The sequence below is a fragment of the Ammospiza nelsoni genome, chromosome 1, assembly GCF_027579445.1.
Source record: "Ammospiza nelsoni isolate bAmmNel1 chromosome 1, bAmmNel1.pri, whole genome shotgun sequence".
NCBI classification, from domain to species: domain Eukaryota; kingdom Metazoa; phylum Chordata; class Aves; order Passeriformes; family Passerellidae; genus Ammospiza; species Ammospiza nelsoni.
The window spans coordinates 128126293-128134541 of record NC_080633.1 but is presented as its reverse complement, the minus strand read 5'-3'; positions in this window follow the sequence as shown (position 1 = coordinate 128134541).

The following is an 8249-nucleotide window of genomic DNA, read 5'->3' as shown; positions in this document are numbered from 1 at the left end:
GAATTCAGCATTACATACAAAGGAGTTAAAATTATATTTCTGCTGCAGGAGTGAAGGTCATGGTGTCCTTGTGTTTCCTCACAATTTGTTTCGTAAATGAAATGTATTCAATTGTAGCCTTGCTCTGTCTATTCCTCTCTGTCTGTGCTTTTTGAAAACTTCCAATGCAGGAAAATAGCACTAGTTTAAGAAAGGTGGCTTTTATGACATATCCAAGCAGAATGACTAAGGAGAAAAAAAATATCTATAGTGTCACTCCATGATTTACCAAATGTCAGAGGATCCAGAAATGAGAGCATAGTTAAAAATCTTGTATATGATAGCAAATGCTTCACTCAGATCTCATTCCTTAATTCACAGTAGACACAAATCCATAGGAAATCAGGCTTTGGATTTTTCTTCAGCACTATTTGCTTGGATCACTTTGAATTTTTAAGAAAGTCTATCAGAAAAGCCAAAGAACATTAGATACTTAGATCTAATGTTGGGAAAGTTGGGAAATAAATGACAAGAAAGTACTAATTTGCATTTTAATTTTGTCTAAAAAGTATAATTAATATTAAACCTCTACTCATTGAGTTCTTCACTGTTACCTATGTGTTAGATATGTTATCTATGCACAGTATTCAGGGCATGGTGGGATCTGAAGATTTGAGGTTAGGTAATCTCTATCACAGTGAGCTGCTTTAAAGACATTAGACATCCATTCATGTAGTGTTTGTTATCTGAATTTGAACAGTCCTGGAGGAAACACAGGTGAAAAGGACTCTGGAATCACTAACTTATATTAACCGGACATTTTAAGATTTTTTAAAATTTTGCATTTTGGCATCAGGGGAAAAATTACAGTTCCAAGGAACATTTATAAGTTGGTTTAAATATGAAAATATTACAGGAAATACCCTGAGCTTTCAACCCTAAAGCATATCTAACAAAACCATAGGCTATAATTCAGTTTTTCAGAAGTGTTCTGAAGAAGCATCTCCTCATCATTCAACACATCACAAAAAAAGAGTAAATTTGGCAAGCAGACATTCATACAGCTGTGCATCTGTACTTATACCACCATACCCTACATCTCTTAATAGCTCCTGTGAAGACCCCACTAAATGGTAGGAGAGTCCCCCAAAGCTACCTACATTCATCCATCATTCTCATACACCTGGGAAACGTGAACTGTCCAAACACTGCCACATCTGCCCCTTTGGCAGCTGTGAACAACAGACATGGTAACTGCCACACCCAAATGACAACCTTCGAATTTGCACTTCAAAGGAAAAATCAGGAAAGTTTTACCTGGACTCTTTCCATTATCTAACATTAAACATATCTTCACCTGTGTTTGATTCCCAAGCCATGGGTAACAAACCAGCCTTGCCTCAAAATACTTTGTTTCTGTGGGATTTTTAACTCAGAGATAGCAGCTTTTGACTGCAGCATGTTTGCATCAGTTGGCTTGGGACCTACATGGGTAAAGGGCAGATCTGTATGAGTCGTGGGTAGGGAATTGTTTCTTGAATAAACAGACCCCTGTGTTAGATTTATGAAGGAGAAAAAAAAACCCAAAATCATGCATATATTTTTTCAGCATAGTGTAATTTTGCTTTGGTAAGAAAATACTGAGATTATTCCTTATTTAAACTAGCTCATTCTAGAAAAGAGTTCCCCATTTTAGAAAAGAGTTCACCATATGTGACGGTGTTCACAGGGGTTCTTGGATGAGGGAAGGGATGAGGATCTGACTCCATGTTTCAGAAGGCTTGATTTATTATTTTATGAAATATATATTACATTAAAACGATACTAAAAGAATAGAAGAAATGTTTCACCAGAAGGCTAGCTAAGCTAAGAATAGCATCAGAAAGAATGATAACAAAGCTTCTATCTCAGACAGAGAGTCCAAGCCAGCTGACTGTGTTGGCCATTGATTACAAACAAACCAACATGAGCCAATCACAGATGCACCTGTTGCATTCCACAGCAGCAGATAACCATTGTTTACATTTTGTTCCTGAGGCCTCTCGGCTTCTCAGGAGGAAAAATCCTAAGGAAAGGATTTTTCATGAAAAGATGTCTGCAACAACCATACTGCACAGAATTACATTTTCATTTACCGTGAGGAATACAGCTCCTTCCTGATATCCCTCCCTGGAGCTTCTCACTGGTTTGCTTGAGTGGTTCCCCTTATTTGTGAACATCATCCTCAGGCTCCAAACTCTTCCAGTGGGGAACTCTCTATGGGAATTATGAGCATCTAACACAGGGCTATGAACTCTGGAGGACACCTTAGGACTGGTAGTGTACAATATGAGTGTTACACACACACGCACACATTGAAATAGGCCTCAGCAGCTTAGTTGAAAACATAGAGGAAGCCCATGTTACAAAAGGAGTTTTAATTCAAATCACCAGAATGCTCCAAAATTCTGGGGTTATTATTGTTGTTTTTTGCTTTAGTTTGGTTTGGCTTTTTTTTTACTGTCAGTCAGTATATTCTGATCCACCTGACCAAGGCATTTTATCATTGATGTCTCATGTCCCTCAACCTGACTAGTTTTAGTTTAAAATCACTTCCAAAGTATTTGGCCACCCAGCGGGATTGTCAGAGTCCAGCTCTCACAAGAATTAATTAAATAGCAAACAGGAACAGGCCATGACAGCATATTCAGTTGGGTTACTTTCTGTTGAAAGCTGATGAGGATTTCACTTCAGTAAAGAGAACTGAACTCAATCATAATAGAATTTAAGTTTGAATTTAAGAATAGTTGGGATATAATAAAATAAACTACTTGCAGGAACAAAAAAAAAAAAAAAAAGAATACTCAACAGTTTCTCTGTGTGTGCTATTTTCAATCCTTTTCAGAATTCACATGTTCTTTGGAGTCGTATACATCCTTTCCTTTTCTTCACAAAGGAGCAAAAAAGCAAAACCAACAAATTATACCCAGAGGCAGAAAACTATAAACCCTAATGAGAATTAGAGCCTTAAGATGAAAATGAGCAGAGATTCCAGCATGCTTTATAATTTATAGCAATGAAATTTCTGATTTACAATATTAGTATCATATATAAAATTTTAATCAAAAATTGATTTGGTTCACAATCTCTTCCCCATGTTGACCAATCTCCCAGGAACTTAAATAATGCAATTTTTGACCAGGGCTGCCTAGAGGACAGAAACAGAGGAAATGAAAGACCTCTCCAGTCATTGGTTTCCAACCTTGGCTTTATAAGCAGACAGGTTGCACAGTCCTGTCCGTGAAATTTCCTGAAACTTATTGCTTTGTCATACAAGGATCCTTTTCCCTTTTTATTGTGTATGTATATATAGCTGATATTTAGTGATTTATTCCTCTACCAACATTTGCCCTCAGAGAAAGATGTTGTTCTTCCTCTTGTTAATGACAATTCCTCTTGTATATTTAGGGAAAACAAAATCTCTCCTCTCAGCCTCTGCTTTGCAAAGCTAAACAAACTAAACTGCTCTTCCTTTTCTCACCCAGTCAATATTCCATGTTCCTGGTAAAACTTTGCAATACCTATTCCACTTTACATCAGTAATTATTATCAAAGAGTGAGTTGGTTATATTTATGGATTTAGGTGAGGACATGCAAAAATCAGAAATACAAAAGATCTGTTAGACCTATATTTGTATCACTTTTCAGGTTTTTGCCCCCTGGGATGTTTCCTACTAATATGTCTTTTCTGAAATATCTCCAAAAATGATTGTTCTTCAATTAAAAGCTCAATCAAAATATATAAATCAGAAAGAAACCTATAATCTGGAGACAATCCCCCATGATCATCAATTTACAGATAAAAATTAAGTTTTGCTTTTGGAACTCACAAGTGAGCAAGGATTGAAGACAAACCTGAATAGAACTGATGTTTTTCTAAAAATTTCTATAATTTTGTATAATTTAAACTTTATTTTGTCTGTAAGAGCAGAAATTATACTTCAGCCTCTCGTACAGGAACCTTCTTTGAGTTAAAAATAAATAGTAGATGATGTTTTAGGATATAAAAGAACAATAGTAACACAGGAATTTGTTTCACAAAGCCACACAAATTTTCTATCAGCCCCCTTTTGGAATTTACAACAATGCAATTGGTAATTGTATATCACACACAATACATCCAAAAATGTAATTAAAGAGATTTCTGTCCTAAGACATATAAGGAATATGCCTTTTAAAATGCAGGCTTAATGCGACAAGAATCAGGTAGCTAAAGTTCTGTGTATTGAAAGAAGTTTGAGAGATTTACTTGTTTGACAAAGGATCTAAATGCAAATGAGCACCAAGATCAAACCACTATTAAAATAATTTCGATCTAGGCAATGTAGCAGAAATAGTGGTTAAAAGCACAGCCAAAAATATCTACAGTGACTCAGAATCTTTGAAAATCCACAATCAAAACAGCCAGTAATGTGCACCTGTGACCCTTCTACTTGTTTTTGCAAATGCTTTATCTTCATTTCTAAAACTATTTGCAAAGCAGGGCCCAAAAGCAGAAGATGCCAGAAGTGTCCAGCCTGCTGAGAAAGAGCAGGTTTTTGCTGTAACAGAAGCACCATCAGAGCCCCCGTTTGCATTGGCTTAAATACTGCTTAAAAATATGATATGGGTTGTTTGCTGCCGTTTACCTCTGAATCATTCAGCAAAGAAAAGATAATGGGAACCAGAAACTCCCAGTGGCAACAAAAAGTGGTATGGACATACAGGTCTTAAGTATGGGAAAATTTATTGTGAGTATTTTATCAAAAAACAAAGGTATAGAATTAAAACCCTTAAAAGTTGAGCTCAATGAAGGAAATGCCTCTGTGTTTATCTACCTTTCTGTCCAACATGGAATTGAAAAATTCTGAACTATTTCATTTGCATAATTATGAATAATTTGGGTCTTATTTTGAAATTAAAAAAAATATCCATACATATTTTAAAGGAAAGGAGAACAGTTTCTGTAATATCAAGGTCAAATTGTGCAGCAGAGATTTTTTTTTATTTCATGTAAAAAGCAACACTAGGATTTTTTCCTAAAAATCCCCATTAACCCCTTTTTTAAATTTAATTTGGTGTGTTCTTATGTAATGTCTATCAAAATATTGACAATTTCAATTTTTATTTACACTAGTTCAGTATTTTTGTGGTAGCTGGAGAATTTGCTTGTCTATTTGTTTTTCTAGTCTAGCTTCAAACAAAGCTGGAGTTGAATAAGAAATTTTCAGCAGCTGGGATATGTTTGCATTGTCTGAGGTCAGCCATGTCAGTTCTGCAATCCAGTCATTCCATTTTTTACCTCCACACATCATGATGCTGCCTTCCCCAGACCAGCATGGCTGGGGGCTCCCTGATCCTAAAACACCCATTTGATTTTCAGTAGCATCAACAGCAGAACTTCCATCGCCTTGATATTTTGTCCACAAACTCCCAAGGACACCCATGACAGCTAGCAGTTGGAGTTAATGCTTCATTCTAGGTAGTTTTTCTTAAAGCTTGCACAAAACATGCAAAAGAAATTTGGCTGGTTATGCCCAAGGTGAAATTACCAAATCTCAAGGCACTTTTTCACAGTGATTCCATGAGTGAAGTGCTTATGGGGCACATTCAATCAGGTATCTTCATTAATATCTCAGCAAACTCTACAATGCATTAATGTTTCATGGTCTTTATTGCGCCTTCCTTGCCTTATCCTCCATGCTCCTTAACATTGCTTTTGCTGGATGCCAGCCCTGCATGATGCCTGAATACAAACATTGAAATGCCACTTCAAGTACATACCCTGACCAGCTATTTTTGGGCAGCCTATATGACATTATATAACAGCACATATGCTATAGATCTAGATTTTCGTTTAGCTAAAATAATTTTCTCCAGTGGCTTGAATTTAAATTTTGCGTTTATCCCTAAACAAGTTCAGAAGTAGTTTACCTTTTGGCTTACTGCAACTCTTTTTTTTTCTGCCAGAGGTAGAATATCAGGGATGACATGTAGTATTTAACAAGTGATATTTCACATTTATTTTTCAATTGGTTCTAGTTTGCATTGTTTGTTGAGATTTATTTTAAATGGTGGCACCAGTTTTCTAGGTGGTTAAAAGCCACGCTTTCCAAAGTTTATTGAAAATTCATAAAACTTTATAAAACATTGTCATTTCTTTCTTTTTTAAGCATATAACTAATTCTCCTTAGAACAGTATCTGTAAAATATTGCTATTTTCAGCAAGTTTTTTTTAATTAAGGTTACTGAAAACCTTAATTTTTCTTTATTTGTTATTGTTGACTGTTTTTTTTATTAATGGCTTTTGCTTTATAAATCCACATGGAAATTGCATGGAAGGAAAATTTTTAATTAGCTCCAAAGCTGTTCCATTTCTGCTAGTTATTAAAGGCCACCCTTTTAAAGATGATCATACCTTGATTGCTGTTAGGTTTTAGAATAGTGGAATATATGGTTTCTGTGAAATCATAGATGATCTCAGCACACTTCTGGCCTTTGTACTGATTTACAGAAGACAACCAATGGCTCAGTCGTGTTGGTGCACGCTGCTGGCCAGGCTCTGCTGACTACCAGAGCCTCATCTTCCTTTGTAAACAAGCATATGACTTGTTAGAGATTACTGAGGGAAAGCAAGGGACCATATTAGATTGAATATTGATCTCAAAGCAGTATGCTGCACTTCTCTCTAGTTTTTAATAGCAGCATTAATAGCACACTGCTTTTACTGCTGCACTCTGAGGCAGATATTCCAGCAGCTTCCTGGAGCAGAGTACTCCACACATGCACTTCTTCCCACATTAAAAATCTCATATTCTCTGTTTATTTTGGGTATGCCCTAAAATAATTAAATAACAGAAAAGCTGTGATTTTCTATTTCACAGGGGCTCAGCTTGAGTAATGTTGAAGGAAGCCTGGAACTGATCTACGTTTAATTTTATTACTGAAGAGATCTAAGAAAACCTTTCTGAAGCATTTAATAAATCTCCATAGTAATACAAGCCTGTGACTGTTTTTACAACACCTTGTTCAATTATTGGTTTCTTTGAAAACAAAGCAAAATAATCTCATGTATATAAATTTGTATAATGTGTGAAAGTAATGCAAGAACTGAAAAAGTTCCCTATACGCTACTGAGAACAACACACAAAAAATTTTACAGTAAAATATTCACTTCTAAGTTCCCAACTGCCTGGTAGAACTTTCAGTTAAAGAAGTCAAGGATGGATATTTAAATTCAATGTCTAAGGGAAAAAACCTTCAAAGCCCATTAAGGGCATAAAAAGTAGATTACTTCAGATTGATTGTGAGAAAAATATTGATTACAATAAAGAAAATGTCTGAGATGATGATTGTCAACAAATTTCAAATGCTAGAAATGGTGAACTTACTCTGAATAAAAACACATTCCATATTCTTCCTATATTAGTATATAAAGCTATTTTCGTTTCACTTTCATGAGGAATTAATATGAAATTTGTTGTTTGAAATCCAGCTATGTTTTGAGTTGTTTCTTCTAACAATTCTATTTCTTACATACAAAACCTTTCTGCAACAAAGAATATAGACCTGTTCACTGGGCAGCACTTGCATTGGTGTCAGTGCATTTTCTGTGTAGCAATGGCAGGATGAACCCTTACAGCGGTGCTCTTATCAAACTCCTCTATCAGGAGGCCATAGAAAATCTGTGGGTTGTCACTGCTTTTCTCTCATAGACCAAAAACTGCTGCTCTGAGCTGTTCACAACAAAAATGGATATTTGACATGATCAGGGAAGGAGAAAGCATACCATAAAGATAATGAATTACAGAAGTATGTGTTTCCAAGGGTTTCAAACCACTCAAGTCCACTGGCCATTTCTTATGGAGTGTATGGTAGCAAAACCCCTTGGGTGCTAAATGGGAGATACAGTCATTGATAACAGCCACCAATTATCAAGAATTATGGGATATGGTTAGACCCTTCTATAGAAATCTTCTGAATAGGTCCTCTAAGGTATCTGTGTAATCAGGACATAGATGGGAAATAGGGTTTTGGCCACTGTGAATTCCAGTTCAGGGAAGGCTATTTATAGCAAGCCTCCAAAGCCTTAATGCTTAATGAATATTAATAGTGGAAGTGGGAATTTTTATATAACATCTTGGTTTACCAAACATAAAGAAAGATTTTGTTGCATAACCCTTAAATTCTAAAAAACAGCATCACACCATCAGCTACCTGCAGAGTTAACAGAGATCACTCTCATGGTTCAA